This window comes from Octopus bimaculoides, chromosome 1, assembly GCF_046866305.1.
Source record: "Octopus bimaculoides isolate indiv1 chromosome 1, ASM4686630v1, whole genome shotgun sequence".
NCBI lineage: Eukaryota > Metazoa > Mollusca > Cephalopoda > Octopoda > Octopodidae > Octopus > Octopus bimaculoides.
The window spans coordinates 146,027,975-146,047,678 of NC_142928.1; positions in this window are offsets into that span (position 1 = coordinate 146,027,975).

The window sequence follows — 19,704 nt, forward strand, 5'->3', positions numbered from 1 at the left end:
TTTAAGCTAACCTTTCTACAGTTGCATTGAAAGTCTAGTAATCCCTATCTGGAGCTGTAGTTAACTTCCAACTAATTTGAAAAACAACTTCTCTACTAGAAATAGTAAATTCCCTACATTTTACTATCAAATAAAAGAAGAGAGGCCCGGACCTAAATTTAAGAGCCATTACCTCTAGCTTAAAAGCATCACTGTAAAAGAATTTGTCTTCTTTTTCAAATCCTAAAACCTATGCTCTGAACGTTTCCCGACAGCTCAGCAGCTCAAAGGAGGTCATCAAATGGCTCTGTCAAATCGAACGCGAAGCCCTTCGACCTCGATGTTGTGTCTCTCTCAGCATCTCGGTACTTCCCCCGCCCCCAGCTGATGACTGACTACTCGACTGCATCGGCTCCTCCTATCTCTACTCCTCCGGTTTTACCACATCTAATAATATAACAAGTCGTAGACATGTATTTCATTTTCCTTAATCAAAACTTCAAACGAACGCCAGACCCATCCACGAGTTCTAGTCTGATACGTGTACAGGCCATCACTTATACACAGACCCGTTAGAACACCGAACACTCAACACCTACCACTCCTATACCTTCTTTAACAAAATTGTATATGACCACAGAAGATGCAATTCTGGACATCCCAGAGACATTAGTTACCCCCCCCCCCCCCTCTCTCTTCTCTCTCTCTCTCTCTCTCTCTCTCTCTCTCTCTCCTCTCTCTCTCCTCTCTCTCTCTTTCCCCTTTACTCTCAACTTAAAATCACCGAGGAAATGACTTCAACATTAATTTCTACTGGGAATTATGTTGCAAACATCTATTCGTCAATTACAGATCAACTTTTCTGATTAGTGCTGACGCCGGGTGCCAAGAAAAGGCTCAGAAGAAACGGCTCAGCCACAATCGACGACAGAAACATAACCACGTTAGCCAGTGACCCATCTACAACACAAACACGTGCCTATTTACTCACGTAATGTATCAGCCCCAGTGAGTAAAACACAACGAATGTCACACCAACAGTACGATTTGGTCACTAGCTATCCTTATCAAAAGAGTATCTTAAGACAAGCGCATCACCTTTATTATCTATCAATAAAAATCACAACCAACACAGAAAATGAATAAAATCAGTGCAGGTACCATTACAGCTACAGACCGTAATATTGGTAATCTGTGAGTATTGATATTACGGTATTCTGAATGAAAAAGAAAAAAATACCCAGTCACCAGTAGTCTCCAACTCACAACTAGCTTTTATGAATTACATGACTTAGAATGGTTATTCCATTTCCTCTCGCTCACATTATCACAATCTGACTCGGACGATTAATAGAGTATAAATTCACACCCCTAAATTTCTACAATTTTTCAAACGTAGTAATTTTAATATGGATTCCATAGACCAACACTTGGATTCAATAGGCCAACCAAGTGAATACGTAACGTGACTCTCTGTCTGTCTGTCTGTCTGTCTGTCTGTCTGTCTGTCTCTCTCTCTCTCTCTCTCTCTCTCTCTCTCTCTCTCTCCCTCTCTCTCTCCCTCTCTCTCGTTCCTAAAAGATGTTGTAAAGGGGTTTTTAATTCGAAATATCAGGACGAATGAAATATTTCTATTCCTTTACTATTTTACTTGTTTCAGTCATTTGACTGTGGCCATGCTGGAGCACCGCCTTTAGTCGAGCAAATCGACTCCAGGACTTATTCTTTGTAAGCCTAGGACTTATTCTATCGTTCTCTTTTGCCGAACCGCTAGGTGTCGGGGACGTAAACACACCAGCATCGGTTGTCAAGCGATGCTGGGGGAACAAACATAGACACACAAACACACACACACACACACACACACACACACACACACACACACATATATATATATATATATATATATATATATATATATATATATATATACATATATACGACGGGCTTCTTTCAGTTTCTGTCTACCAAATCCACTCACAAGGCTTTGGTCGGCCCGAGGCCATAGTAGAAGATACTTGCCTAAGGTGCCAAGCAGTGGGACTGAACCCGAAACCAGGTGGTTGGTAAGCAAGCTACTTACCATATAGCCACTTCTACGACTATAAAATGATAAAATCTCAATATTTTTGCTATTAATATTTTTGCTATTAATATTTTTGATTTGTAGTTTGCGTTGCTACTTTCTTCTATGACACACTGATATTTTTACAGTTTCAAGACTACTTCAATCAAACTATAATATTCTTCTCCCTTACACTCCCACTTCTCTCTCTCTCTCTCCCTGCCTCTCCCTCTTACACACACATACAGAGGCACGCACACATACACAAACACATATATATGGGGTGTGGTTGAGCTGTTCACTTAGCAGCAAAATAGCTTCGGGTTTGAGCTCGCTTCGAGCTTAAATGTGCAAGTTTTTACAAGCGTCACATGCTAACCAATGTTTTGTGCGTGTACACCGGTTATGTTTGTGTGTATGTGTGTGTATGTTTATGTGTGTGTATGTATATGTGTGTGGGGAGTGTGTATATATATGTGTGTGTGTGTGTGTGCGTGTACGTGTATATATGTGTGGGTGTATGTATGTATATATATATATGTGTGTGTGTACGTGTATGTGTATGTATATGTGATTGTGTGTATACATGAATATAAATATGTATACGTGTGGTTTTTGTTTATATTCACACTGGTTCTTAAAAAATACCATGTTTATGTTGTAACTTTCTGTGTCATCACTCTTAGAGATTCGACAGCGATAGATATCAAACCAGGCTGACATAATCACTTGGGATGATTTGATCAATGAAACCCTTGAAGCAGTGCTCCAGTATGGTCGCAATGCAATATGTTTAAACCTGTAAAAATAAGTAAGAATAAAGTTATGTGCACAAGACAACATTCTTTCAGTTCAGAAAAAAAAAATCATTAAATATGAATAATTAGATTTAACATTAATTAAAACTGACAGAAGACTAAAAAAATATTCTAGATAAAAATACTAGAAATGAGAACAAATTACTTCAAATTGCTTTGAACAATATCAATTTTAACAAAATCCTGAAATAACTATATTAGGTAAGTAATCGGATAGATATCTTAAGCTATATAATCTCTTCTATTTCTTATAATATAATTACACTGACGCTGTAACTAAGTTACCGTTAACACATTTAACACAGTGAATCGAAACAAGTTAGCTGGAAATAACTACGTATCGAGGAAAAACTGTATTAATCGATGATTGATATTTTCATTTCTTTTGGCTAGGACGGGAGACAGTTGGATCACGTTTTAGTATTATTCTGGCCTCCACGGCGAAGTTTATGCTTCACTGATGGGATGAAATAAATCATTAGGTTCAGGCATAATCTTGTGTTTAAGACGATTGTTTCCTTAGTATATAAGTGGTCTGATCAATAAGTATCCGGACAATTGCCATAGTAACGAAGCTAAAGAACGCAGAGTGAAGTCGCTTGACACAGATTGACCTTGAAACCCTGCTGTGCATGCGCACTAAGTTTTACCGTTCTGTCCTGCTTCCGCTGTTTACAACAGTGCTTAGAAGGAACGTGTGTAGCATGTGATCGTCGCATTGGCCATGAATCTGCATCAAATGTTGTCAAAAGTTTGGCGATACCTGCTCAGAAGCCTATTCAAAGTTGCAGAAAGTGTATGGAGAGGAGTGTATGAGCCGAAAACATGTCGATAGTAACAAACATTTTGGGAGGCCTGCAACCAACAGAACTGAGAAAAACGTCGTATATGCGCGTGCAGCTGAGAGGAGAAATCGTCAAATCACCATCCACGAGTTATTAGAGGATGCGCAGATTAGTTACGGTTCAATTCAGTTCATTATCACTAAAAATTTGTGTATGAGACGTGTGTCTGCCAATTTGTGTCAAATCTGCTTTCAGCTGTCATTGCACCTGCCCATTCAGCGTAGCAGATTTTGGCTAAACACAGCATTCCCGAGGTCCGACAGCCACCGTATTGTCCAGATCTCACACCTTGCGACTTTTTCCTCTTACCAAAAATCAAATCCCGCTTGAAAGGAAGGTTTTAGGACGTCGAGGAAGTCAAAGTGATTGCGACGAGGCAGCTGCTGATTATCCCAGAAAACGAATTCCAGGAACGCTTCCATTAATGGAAACAGCACTAGATAAAGTGTGTGGCTTCCGAAGGAGATTAAATGCCAAATTGGTACGTGTTGTAGTTCTGTTTTTATAGCACCAGACCGGATACTTATTGATCAGGCCTCGTAGTTTTCAGTTTTATTTCACTTTGGGAGACTGTTGAGTTGATTAATATCATGCGAGTAGTATTTTTGGGACGGAGACTATTAGGAAACTCAACATACAAGTATTTACATACATTCGTACGTATATGTTTTATTATCTTTTTATGCCTCTTTCAGTTACTTGACTGCAGTCATGCTAGGGCACCGTCTGGATGGTTTTTATCGAACAAATCGACCCCAAGATTTATTTTTCGTTTTGAAGTTTAGTGTTTATTCTATCGGTCTATTTTGACGAAGCGCCAATTTACAAAGACGTAAACACTACAACACCGGTTTGTTTCGCAGCCATGACCGGACATATATTTAACTTCATATATATATATATATGTATATATATATATATATATATATATAACTTAAGGAATCTAGTTAATGATCCCCTAAGGTAAGTTCTTATGCTATATTGGTAACGGTTGCTACATCCTCTGGAAAATTATTATATATATATATATATATATATATATATATATATATATATATATATATATATATATATATATATATATATATATATATTTATATATATGCTTCTTTTGAACTGTCAGTCCCGGCAATGGTTGTATAGATGTGCGTGCGCGTATATGTGTGAGTGTGAGTGTGTGTGTGTGTGTGTGTGTGTGTGTGTGTGTGTGTGTGTGTGTGCATGTGTGTGTGTGTGTGTCTGTCTGTCTGTCTGTGTGTGTGTGTGTGTGCATGTGTGTGTGTGTGTGTCTGTCTGTCTGTCTGTGTGTGTGTGTACATTTTGGGGGAAACTCTAAGCATATAAAGCTAGAAATAACAGCATGTAAATACTGGATTGAACACCGGTTTCGATAGAAAAAGTCGGTGGTTGCCCGTGGGACGCGAACACGGGAAGTTTTTTTTTTTACTTTTTTTCTATTTAAAAAGAGTTTACAAACCTAATATTTACATGCTATTATTTATAACTTTATATATACTTCGAGATTCAATTACAAAACAGAATTATTTCGTATTCTCTCAAAAATTTATTAATATTTATGGCGTTAAATTATTTAATACCGGCATCATCATAAAGCTAACTTGATATAACTAACTATACCATGAGAAACGAAAGCAATATTACTGAATCATTAATATCATTTTATATATATCGGCTAGTACAGGAAACAGTCCGGTTTTACCAAGAATTGCCAAACTAATAATATGACAACCTCTTTTATATATCACACAGATTAATAACTATTTCTTAGTCTAACCCGCCATATGTGTAGGCCTATCTGCTTAAGCTGTATATATAATCTTTGACATGACTCCATCGATGTCAGTTATTTGTATTATTCAGTAGTGGTTTGGGCAAAATTTCCTCTCTTGGAGATCGACACTACTTAGCCAAAAAGCGTATGATAACGCGGCGCATTATATACACTGGAGAGTATCTATGCGCTCGTTCAACCTATTGAAGTATGTTAAACCACACACTATAGTCTTAAAACAAAGAAAAAAATAGATAATGTACTTTTAGATATATTTTGTTGTTGTTGGCACTCCGTCGCTTACGACGTCGATGGTTCCAGTTGATCCGATCAACGGAACAGCCTGCTCGTGAAATTAACGTGCAAGTGGCTGAGCACTCCACAGAGACGTGTACCCTTAACGTAGTTCTCGTGGATATTCAGAGTGACACAGTGTGACAAGGCTGACCCTTTGAATTGCAGGCACAACAGAAACAGGAAGTAAGAGTGAGAGAAAGTTGTGGTGGAAGAGTAGAGTAGGGTTCACCACCATCCTCTGCCAAGAGCCCCGTGGAGTTTTAGGCGTTTTCGTTCAATAAACACTCACAACGCCCGGTCTGGGAATCGAAACCGCGATCGTATGACTGCGAGTCCGCTGCCCTAACCACTGGGCCATTGCGCCTCCACTCTGGATATACTATGCTTAAGAAAAAGGAAAAGACTGGTAGGAAAAGACTGCTATTGATCATACGTATCTCTTGAACCGAAAACTGACCATGAGTTAAACAACGATAACAAACAGCAATAACCCAAACCTGTGAGTTATGCCGTTAGTGAATGATAGTTAACTGGTCAACACATATTCCGTTTGTTTAGCTGTAATGTTTCAACAACACGCATAACCTAAATGTATTTGAATTCCACATGCATGCTCGTGCACACATACATACTCACACACTCATAAACACGTACACACATGTATTTGTCTAATATAAATGATACATAAATATTACTAAGCTCACTCTTAATAATTATTCCAGTAAGCTACGCACACCACCTACAACTTATTAAAGCTGTGCCATGCAACATCATTAGATGAGAGGACACCAGTGTATTCCTCATATTACGCTGTGAGTTACATTTAACTAAGAACAATAACCATGCTGGATATTTGAGTTTAAAGTACACCGAATTGCAATTCCTACATGCTGTTTCTGAAACAATACACTTAACATTCATGTTTACATAATTGTTTTCCAATTAAACATACTTTAAATTCTAAACCATATGAATAAACTTACAGTATCAGGCTTACTTGAACAACTGCTTCGGTTATTACTTTTTATTCCTCACACCTTGTTACTACAAATATATGACAAACTAGCTGCGGTACTCGGTAATAAATTACCATTAATAAGATCTCTGTTTATAGCCATGAAATATTTTTCGTCAAATTTCGGCATTTTTCAAAATTTAAAATCTATATTAATGGGTCGGACCATTGTGATGAAAAAACTGAGCAGAGTCTGGTAGCGCACTCGTGTCGTCGTCATTTTTGTGCATGTGCGTAAAATGGTGAAATTTTACGCTTTGGGGCAGATTTCCACAAATTGATTTCAGGACTGCTAGTGCGCAAGGTGCCTAAATTTTGCTTGAGAAATAAAATGCTCATACCTAATCAAAACCTGAAACGCTAGGGAATTAAAACAACGAATTGAAATAAGTTTTAGCAAATCAAAACAATTCACATTGAAATGAAGAATTAGCAATTGCTAAATAGATTACCATTAATAAGTTGTCTGTTTATACCCATGAAACATTTTTCGTCAAATTTCGGCATTTTTCGTCATGATGGCTAGTGCGAAAAATGCCGAAATTTTATGACTTTGAAAAATTGACGCTGATTAAAAATCGATTTTTAAAAAATTCCAAGTGCGTAAGTCACCTCATGGGTACTAACCCCCCACACGCGTCGAGTTTCATCAAGGTCTGTTGGATAGAGCTCGGAGGAATTAAAGTAACAAATTCACAAACACACAAACTTGCCATTTATAGATGGTGATTGAATTCACCTCCAACCAACTGCTCATCATCCTTCTATCTTTTACAACCTTCATTGAAATAGTGACAAAAGTCACCTTCGCAAATTTCAAAATTCTCATGGGAAACACTTTTGATGAAAGACAAAATTATACTTCACAGAATTCAGTAGCAACAAAACCACAAACACAAATGCACTGCACTTAATATATTTGTTCCACAGTCATGACGTCCTGAGTATGATTTTACTGAGTTTCTTCTCAGAAAAGTATTTATCAACATTGCCTCTGGTCCTCTGGTCAACCTCAACTTGTGAGTGAAATTCAGTTGACAGAAACTGTATAGAAGTCTGTTGGAGAAAGTGGACCTGTAATTCAAAGAGAATTAAGTTAGGAGCCTGTGAAATGTTCACCCATTTATGCGCTAATTCAACGAACTAGTAGTTTAATCCATTGACGGTGATCCATTCTTCACTTAGCATATTCTTAAAAAAACAACATATTTCGAATTTATGGAAGAATCAGAGGAAGTAGAGCGGTAACTTATGGGCCCTTTTGTAAAACTTCTGAGATCACTGGAAGAAAAGAAGAAAAAAATCACGGAACAAAATTCTCTTCAGATCAAAGACCTGATCTGCATACTTGTGACTACGTGGTATTCCCTAAAGACTTCAAAACGTTATTATTAGTCTCAAGCCGTGTGACGGGTTAGGTATACCAAGTTTAAAAAGTGGAAACAGTTAATTTGATGAAATTCGGAATGGTTTCCGTCTACCTCATACCACGCAAAAAAACACGTGTAGAACATAGGCTATGGTTGCAGATGGTTACTCATGGACTTTGCTGTGAGATCGAAACTGGAACCTCAAGATTGAATAAAGAATCTCTGGCACTCGTACTCTGTCCAGCTAAACTAAAATCATACATCACAACTGAAATAGCTGATGTAATGAAACCTGAGGACAGTATCAGCCCAAACAACATGAGCGACGCACAATCAGCATAAATACTCCTCAACGTGATGCAACAAATCAAAGAAAAAAGTGAACTGACACATATTTGCTGTATCCAACCTAAATCACAATGCAAGCTTCAAAATCACCTCACAAAGTAATTAGCTGAATGAATAACTCTAACTATAACCACACCGCTTCACATTAACTTATCTGTACACCGACTGTTTTCTGAAAGTTGCTTATTCTAAAATCACTCACCTACAAAACAATACAAAGAAAGCAGAAACAGAAAAATATATTCTTTCCATCCTGATTATGACACTGATCTTAATGTTCTATTAAATAACAAAAAAAAAAAGAAGAAAAAATGAAAATCTCAAACGCCAAAATTCTCCGGGTGCAACAAAACCGAAAAACATGCTTTGTGTGTTAAAATTCAACTTTACCATCTTAAAACAGCAATGCGACATTGGAAAGTGTAATGTTAGACACGTTATAAAAATTGAAGAGATGTTCGTCGTTCAGTCAGTGTTATCCTCGAGTAAAACAACACTTCTCGTAATCAGGAAACTAAGTAAAGTAATAGTAATTTCGAAAATCAAATGAAAGCAAACTCAAACCACCTCTTCATCCTTCAGTACATATCGTAAAATATTTTAGGGAAACTCATTGTTAACGCCATAACCTATTTAGTCCTCTTTCAAGCTCGCAATATGAATTCAGCATATTACAGTCATTCATCATACATCATAAATCTTACACAAATATAATATGGCTGTTTGGCTGTTTCAGTAGCAAACTCATTCTCATTATCTTCCTAATCAACATCGGCATCAGCAAAGCATTTGACTACATTGCAGCCCACTACACAAAGTATTCTTCACCCTACTCCCAAACTCTCAAGTTACTACGAATATGCAGAGTGCAATAATAGCAAATTAAGAATATGTAATATCCCAAACTGCATGCTCTAAGAATCTACTCACTCATCTGCTTTTAGCAATTTATGCCTCAACAGTGAATATATACAGATGACATTGCAGTTACTGACTCTTACCATTTCTAAACACAATTTCACGTCTATTATACACTAACCACTTAGAAGCCTCGTTCCAAAAATATTAACTAAAAATGGCCATCTATCAAATCCGGACTTTCACATACTACCAGTAATGGAGACAAGCAATCAACAGATTCAGTAAAATAAACATGCCCCGCAGACACGTAATGCAAGAATACGAAGAATTACATCACGTTTATTACAAACGATGCAATGGCATACTTGGAACTAAATGTTCGCAGACACATTTGGTCAGAACAGAGAAGCAACAATATTAATATATGAACAGGTACTATATACATCATGGGCAGCAAGCTGGTGCAATCGTCAGTGTGATGAGTAAAATGCTTAGCGGCCTTACTTCCGGTTCTTTACGTTCTGATACAAATCCCACTGTGGTCGACTTTGCCTTTCATCCTTTCGGGGTCAATGAAATATAGTACCCATCAAGTTCTAGGGGTCGATGTAGACGACTAACCCCACCCCCTTAAAACAGCTGTAATCTTTCACCCCATTACTGAAATTACATCTGCCTCCTCATAAATGTCTACGTGCAGATATTTCCCCATAGATGTTCAGTATTGAAGAGCCCTGCAAAGATAATGATCTCTGCTATTTTCCTTATAAATAACTTCCAAACTATTCGACAGCTTTTCTTTCAAACTCCATGATTAAGAATTTGCAAAAGTGGCATCCGATTGAAAATAGAGAAAAATGCAAACTCATCTAATTTGAATCATTATTAATTACTCCCCAGTAAACATATACATCTAAATAGCAACTGAAATTGACTTAATGAGTAGAGTCGTCCAGGCAAAGTTGACAGCAAAAACCTTTAGGCGTTGTTTAATTATTATTACTACAACCTGTCCTTGATAATACAATGTCAATAATTACAAACAATCCCGCACAGTAGAAACTCAGGAATGTATATCTGAAAGATAGACGAACATATATGTAATTGTGATTTATTCCCATTGGAAAATTTGCTTAGATATATCCACCAAAAATGAAATAGTAATTACTGGGAAAGAAAGCAGTGTTTGGTGATGGGCTTACAGATAATTAATACTTTAATTAAAAGAAAATTAGTAAATAATGCGCTTTCTGTGTTTTCTCATTTCATTTTTAATATGATATATGCTATATACGAAATGCAGCATTTAACACAAATTCGAATTAGCATAACTATGACTGCTTATTTAGCAATCGGTTGCCATAATAACTAACAATTTTTACTTTGTTATCGCTTTTGTTCTAAATACGTCAACAGATAACCTCAATACAATGTGACCGGTCGATTATATACTAGTTAAAGCAATTATTGTTAACAGTAATTTTGATGTTTTGACGTGGGACTAAAAATAGGATTATTTTGGAATGAACCCCAACAATTTTCTTGTATTTACTTTTATCGAAGTTGGGAAAACGGAAGCCATTTAGACTTTGATAAAGACACTGAGAGATGAAAATAAACATTATAAAAGACACGAGTATCAATTTCTAAATTTCAGCAGGGTCAGTGGTAACTTGTGAGCTTCAGCAAGATCCTTATTTTTAAAAAAAAATCATTCACAGGCCCAATACAGATACTGACATAAATACTAATAATGGATGACACTCCGTCGGTTACGACGACGAGGGTTCCAGTTGATCCGATCAACGGAACAGCCTGCTCGTAAAATTAACGTGCAAGTGGCTGAGCACTCCACAGACACGTGTACCCTTAACGTAGTTCTCGGGGAGATTCAGCGTGACACAGAATGTAACAAGGCGGGCCCTTTGAAATATAGGTACAACAGAAACAGGAAGAAAGAGAGAGAGAGGAAGTTGTGGTGAAAGAGTACAGTAGGGTTCGCCACCATCCCCTGCCGGAGCCTTGTGGAACTTTGGGTCTTTCGCTCAATATACACTCACAACGCCCAGTCTGGGAATCGAAACCGCGATCCTACGACGCAAGTCCGCTGCCCTAACCACTGGGCCATTGCGCCTCCACAAATACTACTAATAATCATTTTATAAATTGCCACAAGACCATGTAATTAGGCAAGAGTGGAAATGCGACATGACGTGATGGTGTTCTTTTTTTGTCATTTTCGAAAGGAATTTCTGTTCTTATTTCAGTCATTAGACAGCGGCAATGCTGGGGCACCATCTTCAAGAATTTTAGTCGGACGAATCGACCCCAGTACTTATTATTTTTTGTTAAAGCCTGGTACTTATTCTATCGGTTTCTTTTGCCGAACCACTAAGTTAGGGGACGTAAACACACTAACACTGGTTGTCAAGTGGTGGTGGGGGCTAATCAGACATAAGGGGACACACAGACACATATATACAACGGGCTTCTTTCAGTTTCCGTCTACCAAATCCACTCACAAGGTTTTGGTCAGCCCGAAGCTAAAGTAGAAGACGCTTGACCAAAGTGTCACGCAGTGGGACTGAACCCGGAATTATGTGGCTGGCAAGCAGAATTCTTACCCTACAGCCACGCCGGCGCATATAACATAATTGAAATTATTAATAACTTTATCAAATCTCGAATACTTTGGTTCACTTTAAGCCATATTCATAGTAAACATATTTTTCAGCATCAAACATTTGTTTCTGTTGTTAAACATCGTGGGTTAAAATCAGACAGCAGTTTCTCCAACTTAATACACTACATTTTTTGCAAACTATGAGATGTGACCTATCTAGGCGAGGTAGCTGCTAACTTTGCTGATATTTTCTAGGATCATCTTGTTGGCTGTAACAATGCCTTGAGTTTTCGCAAATTTGCAGCCCGATATTTTAACTCACTCACTCTGCTGAGCATCTTTCAGTTTGTGTTGTTCTCTGATACTATGGCTCAAATGAGTATCACAAATATGCATGAATGTGCATATTCCGACTCATTTATATATGTATATGTATAAATGTAAATACTATAGTATATTTGAAAAAAATGAGTAGAGATGGCTTTTGGCGTGGATAATTTTTATTTTAATGATAATGCTTACAGTTATTCTAATGAGTTTCGAGCTTTTCGATAGCCGTTTTCAAACTGAAATTCTGTGGTTTAGAAGGTTGCTTATATAGCAAAATATCTTTTCTTTTTTTCTTCTTTTTTTTCTTACAGGGCGCAGGAGTGGCTGTGTGGTAAGTAGCTTGCTTATCAACCAGATGGTTCCGGGTTCAGTTCCACTGCGTGGAATCTTGGGCAAGTGTCTTCTACTATAGGCGCGGGCCGACCAAAGACTTGTGAGTGGATTTAGTAGACAGAAACTGACAGAAGCCTGTCGTATATATGTATATATTTATATGTGTGTGTGTGTCTGTGTTTGCCCCCCCAACATCACTTGACAACCGATGGTGGTGTGCTTACGTCCCCGTAACTTAGCGGTTCTGCAAAAGAGCCCGATATAATAAGTACTAGGCTTACAAAGAATAAGTCCTGGGGTCGATTTGCTCGACTAAAGGCGATGCTCCAGCATGGCCGCAGTCAAATGACTGAAACAAGTAAAAGAGTAAAGAGTATACAAATAAAAAATAGAAAATAGAAAAGAAAAATAGAAAAATAAAATATATAAAAACTAATATAAAAAATAATATGAAAAATAATAAAAGAACACAAAAAGTAAATACAACAGCATGTGTGTGAAAAGAAAAAAAAGAAAAAAGGAAAAGGAAAAGAAAAAGGTGGAAAAGAAGGAAAAGAAGAACATGAAGAAGAGCAAGGAGGAAGGTAAAGAGTAAGAGGAAGAAGAAGTAGTTGAAAATTGTAGGGAGAAGAGATTAGTCTACGGGGAATAAAGAAATACTTTAGGAGTTGTCAGAAATATTGAGTTCTTGTCAAAGGATGGCCTTTGTGAATCCTTCGATCTGAAGTCACCTTATTCATCCTCTACACACACATATATACGTGTGTGTGTGTGTGTATGTATATATATATATATATATATATATATATATATATATATATATATATATGTATGTGTGTATTTGTATGTATGTAGATATATACTCTTTTTACTCTTTCTCTTTTACTTGTTTCAGTCATTTGACTGCGGCCATGCTGGAGCACCACCTTTAGTCGAGCAAATCGACCCCAGGACTTATTCTTTGTAAGCCTAGTAATATTCTATCGGGCTCTTTTGCCGAACCACTAAGTGACAGGGACATAAACACACCAGCATCGTTTGTCAAGCAATGCTAGGGGGACAAACACAGACACACAAGCACACACATATTTATATATACATATATACGACGGGCTTCTTTCAGTTTCCGTCTACCAAATCCACTCACAAGGCTTTGGTCGGCCCGAGGCTATAGTAGAAGACACTTGCCCAAGATGCCACGCAGTGGTACTGAACCCGGAACCATGTGGTTGGTAAGGGAGCTACTTACCACACAGCCACTCCTGCGCCTATATGTGTATATGTATGTATATATGTGTGTGTATATACATGTGTGTGTGAGTGTATATATATATATATGTGTGTATATGTGTGCACATGTACATAGGTACACATGGAGACATATGTATGTATGTGAATGTGTGTGTATGTAGGTGTATGTGTAGATGTATGTGTATGTACGTGTGTTCGTAGATGCAGGTGTGTAAGTGTGTGTGAGTATATGTGTGTGTGGATGTATGTATACACGCATGAATGGATGTGTGGATATATGTGTATATGTGATTAGGTGGAGGCACACCGTGCCAGCTGTGAAGGATGAATAAGGTGACCTCAGATTGAAAGATTCACAAAGGTCATCTTTTGAAATGAACTCAATGGAAAAACCAACATAAGAAAAAGCTAATGGAATCCAACCACTAAAAGAATCGATGAAATCTATTAAAAAAACAGCTACAGAGACTGAATCTCATCTACCACCCAAAGGATATAATGAGTGAGATACTGCGAAAGAAAAAAAAGCAGAAAGAGTAAGAGTCTCCACCTCATTCCCTCTGGCACCAACGTGTCCATCACTACAAACAACACGCTCACCACTACAAACACATCAAACCCCCAAATTCCCCAACCACAAGCTTGTCCAATCATGCATAAACATTACTTCCATCCACATGAAAAACTTAGAACTCGTACAAGTCATTAAAAACGTTCCATCTGTCACCCCATTACACGCATCCGAGAACCCAACTATCCCATCATACATACCGTTTATAGAAATAGACTCCATAAGTTACCTTTAAAAAACACATTCTAAGATGACGTCGGCCCATTTCAAAAAGACTTTTCATCTCATCTATACCAAAAATTCTTTAAGCCCTCCCCAAACCACAACGCAAGTAAAAGCGGATGAGGAGGAATGGCCACCCTCCCTCCTCTAAAGGTAAGATTACTTTATGTTCTCGCTCAACTTAAGTTGCATAAATGTGCGCGGCCTGGGCTCGGATTGGAAACAAAGTTGCCACCTTGACGATCTCAAGTCGCATAGATTCTGTATTCACTACTGAAACAAGACTGAATGGGCTGCAGGCTTTTTCGCCAATCCTAAATGGATACGATGCCGCCCAACTGCCGCCGTTGGATGTTGGACGGACGGACCGGTAAAAATACTAAGGGTTTGGTTTGGTCCAGACCTCCAGATAGAGAAGAACTGGAGTGAGGTAGTGAGTAGGATTGCTCTCCTAACTCAGACCTGGTCTGAACAGAAGCTATCCTTGAAAGGGACGGCGGAGGTTGCAGGTGTGTTCATCGCTTCTGTAATTACCTACCGCCTGACCGTCGTTTCATGTCCAGATTTGTGTCTAAACAAGTTGGAAAGTATGCTCTTCTGCTTTTTGTGGCGAGGCAGGAGACCTCTTGTATGGCGCTCTATCTTTTGTCAACAACCGCACGCAATTGTGCAATGTCCGAAGATTTCGGAACTTTGGGTTTATGTCGAACAACTGTTGTCACATCTGAGAAGAGAACAACTATCAACTGAGTCTATAATTAAGTTTGTTCCGTCGTCTTCCCTGAATAGGAAAGCGCAGGCTTGTTTCATCTGTGTAGTAGCTAACGTGAAAGAGGTAGTGTGGAAGACGCGAGTGAAAAGGACCGTGACAAGCATCTTCATCCCCAGACTTGGGTTGGTTAACTTTTTTCTTTTCCACACGAAAAGAAAAATAAGGCTGGAGAAGAGATGCTTGTCGCACAGAATATTTCGGAAAAGATGGGAAACTGTAGCGTGTTGAGAGTGAATGAACCTGTCTGAGCGAGAATTTAAATAGTCCACCAAGGAATTCAGTGTTGGAATGTGGCTTCAGGAGTCGGCCACGTGCCTCACTTCATAATTTTTATTCATCCGATTGATTTTTACACTCATTCATCATCGTTTTTTTAATTACGCATATCATCGTGATGTTGCTTCATTCGTTCCCCGACCCCTTGTGCATCCTTGTTTCGTCCACTCTGTAGCTTAACCGTAATGGTTAATAAAGAAAAGAGTGTGAAAAGGGCTACCGAAAAGCTCGAAACTCATTAGAGTAACTGTAAACATTATCATTAACATAAAAATTACCCCCCCAAAAAAAACCATCTCTAATCATTGTTTCAAATATAATACACTGTATCAAGAATTTTTTTTGTTATTCTACTGCTATAGTATATATATATATATATATATATATATATATATATATATATATATATATATATATATATATATATATATATATATATATATATATATATATATATAAATATATATATATATATATATATATATATATATATATATAAATATATATATATATATATATATATATATATATATATATATATATATATATATATATATATATATATATATATATATATATATATATATATATATATATAGTGGAGGTGCAATGGCCCAGTAGTTAGGGCAGCGGACTCGCGGTTTCAATTCCCAGACCGGGCGTTATGAGTGTTTATTGAGCGAAAACACTTAAAGCTCCACGAGGCTCCGGCAGGAGATGGTGGCGAACCCTGCTGCACTCTTTCACCACAACTTTCTCTCACTCTTACTTCCTGTTTCTGTTGTGCTTGTAATTCAAAGAGTCAGCCTTGCCACACTGTGTTACGCTGAATATCCCCGAGAATTACGTTAAGAGTACACGTGTCTGTGGAGTGCTCAGCCACTTGCACGTTAATTTCACGAGCAGGCTGTTCCGTTGATCGGATCAACTGGAACCCGCGACGGAGTGCCAACAACAAGTATATATATATGTATTATGAGTAAAGAGTCCGTGTTTCTTTATATAGTGGTATGAACAAATGCACGCGTAGGTGTATCTATGAATGAGGGTAATTATTTTTAAATGGTCTGTATTACTGGCCAATATTCAACTACTTTTACCTGAGAATAACTTGGAAGCAGCAAAACCAGTAATAATTTTTCTGTCTTCCTCACTCTGTGAGAGAGAGAGAGAGAGAGAGAGAGAGAGAGAGAGAGAGAGAAATATCAACGGCCTTCGATGAGCATAGATAGAAACGTACAATTGTTAAAGACATTTCTTCGTCGTCATAGTAGTCATCGTCGTCGGTCTCACCATCACCACAATCTTTCGCCACTTGGAAGGCTGTTTGATATAGACACAAGGAAACAAAAGACGTCATAACTCTTTGAGCATATTTATGACTTTCAGACCAGGTGTTTTTCTGTTGAATTTAATTACGTTTCTTCCAGCATATTTATATATACAGCAATATAAATGTAGTATGACAGAAAGTTTTTAAAAAATAATAGAAATCTCATTATACCTTATACATTTCTTGCTAACCAATTTTTAAACTTGTTTTCAATTTCCTGCATATCTTATGGAATTTGAACTTTTCGAGTTATTGCAGGAATTCTACTAATAACTTTAGCCGTTCCTAATTTCTTTGCTTAGAATTATTTAACTCTTAACATATATCTACAGATTTTCTATAAAATTTAGAGCCAGCATTGGAAGTTAAAACGTTTCGTAAGAAAATACGTCTATTTAAACAATGCGATGGAATATAGAAAAATAGGTAAGTGATGTATATGCATATTTCAGAAGTAATTGCTCCTTTTTCACATCAAACTCATTAACTATCCACGAACACATTGCTTAAATAACCACTAATTTTAGTGGCTATTTTAGTGCTGAAGGAGCAATAACTCCTGGAATATGCATATACACCAATTATCTACTTTTCTATCTTTGATTGCATTGTTTACATAAGTGTATTTGTATACGAAACGTTTTGACTTTCAATGCTGGCTCTAGGTTCTATAGAAAATCTATAGAGATAAAATTAAAAATGAAAGCATTGCACTTTAAAGCAAAAATAGGACACTGTGTTGACTTATAAACCTTTTATATACTTAGTAGTATATTATAGCTGCAAAACGAAATACAGTGTTGCTACTAGCAATTAATGGAATTATTTAAAGACAGAATACAAAAGAAATATCATGTTTTATTCTCTAGACTTAATTGACGATAATTAAAATGTGGTATTGCTAAACATAGCGATAAAACAGAGTGATACAAAACTGTACCGACATGCTTTGAAAATCAAATATTAGAATGTAATAAACCAGCTTCCCTCTCAATCATATGAAATCAAGATTAAGACATATGACCTCGAGTACGACCAAAATACGGGTGCTTCTTTGGCGTGTGATCTACTTTAGGTTACTTTTTAGTTTACTTTTCAATTTCTAAAATTCATATGTTAGCTAAAGATTTTTGTAATGTGATCAGCAACGAGACGAAGGCATTTTAACAAGAAACCAGAAGGCAGTTGCGTTTTTACAAGAAGCCAGCACTAAATTCACATAATTTCTTAAGGAAACGAAACGTGATATTTTGCTGAGTGATCTACAATTTAAAGGGAGATTATTTTAGGTTATTTTTTAGTTTACTTTGCGTTAGTGCTACTTTCCGTGTGATCTACATGAGCAAATTTACTTTGATGAGCAATCGACGCGCTTATTTTAATTATAATCTGGTTTTCTCATTATTAAAATAGTAAGAATTTAAAAGAAAATACATTTACAATGCTTAGTATACCCTTTTACTCTTTTACTTGTTTCAGTCATTGGACTGCGGCCAAGCTGGAGCACCGCCTTTCAGTCGAGCAAATCGACCCCCAGGACTTATACCTTGTAAGCCTAGTACTTATTCTATCGGTCTCTTTTGCCAAATCGCTAGGTTACGGGGACGTAAACACATCACCATCGGTTGTCAAGCGATGTTGGGGGGACAAACACCGACACACAAACACACACACACACACACACACACACACACACACATATATATATATATATATATATATATACATACATGCGACGGGCTTCTTTCAGTTTCTGTCTACCAAATCCACTCACAAGGCCTTGGTTGGCCCGAGGCTATAGTAGAAGTCATTTGCCCAAGATGCTACGTAGTGGGACTGAACCCGGAATCATGTGGTTTGTAAGTAAGCTACTTATCACACAACCACTCTTACGTCTATGTACAAAATAATTTTAAAAGTAATCTAAAGTAATCTCCCTTCTAGATCACACGCCGAAATATGCATGGTCAACGATATACATAATATCTGCTATTGCAGTTAATCAGTGTTAAACTTACTTTGACGTAACTCTGTGTCTAAAATGCTTCGAATAAGATGGTGGTTATATTGATAAAAACTGGAATCTTATAGGTCTATGTATACCTCAACACACTGTCAAAAAGTATTATTAAATTCTATACTGAATGTCTGATTCCCGTTTCGTTCACTTTCTTTCACAGATTTCTGCTGAAATTCCCCGACTACCTCCCACAAGGACATTCGTAATTACTCCCTATATCCGTACATTACTTCTTCGATTCATACCTTCCTCTTTTGGAGTCAAAGAGACTTAGGCTGCAATCTAGCAAATAATGAAGAGAAAAACATTCTTTTTCTTTCTCACGATTTGTCGAAAGAAAATAATCCGAAACTTCAGATGCTTCGCTGCTAAAAAAAAAGTCAAGCTTATCCAACTCTTCTGAACTCTCCTACGATGTCTGTCACATTCCTGTAATAAATACTACCAGTTTTTTCGGATTACGGATTTTACTCTTCACTTTCAAAATTTTCAGTGTCATTACAGCTAACCTTCGCAAAATCTAAGGTTGCTCTTACTGAGTCTTGAAAACTAATCTTCACACACACACACACACACGCACGCG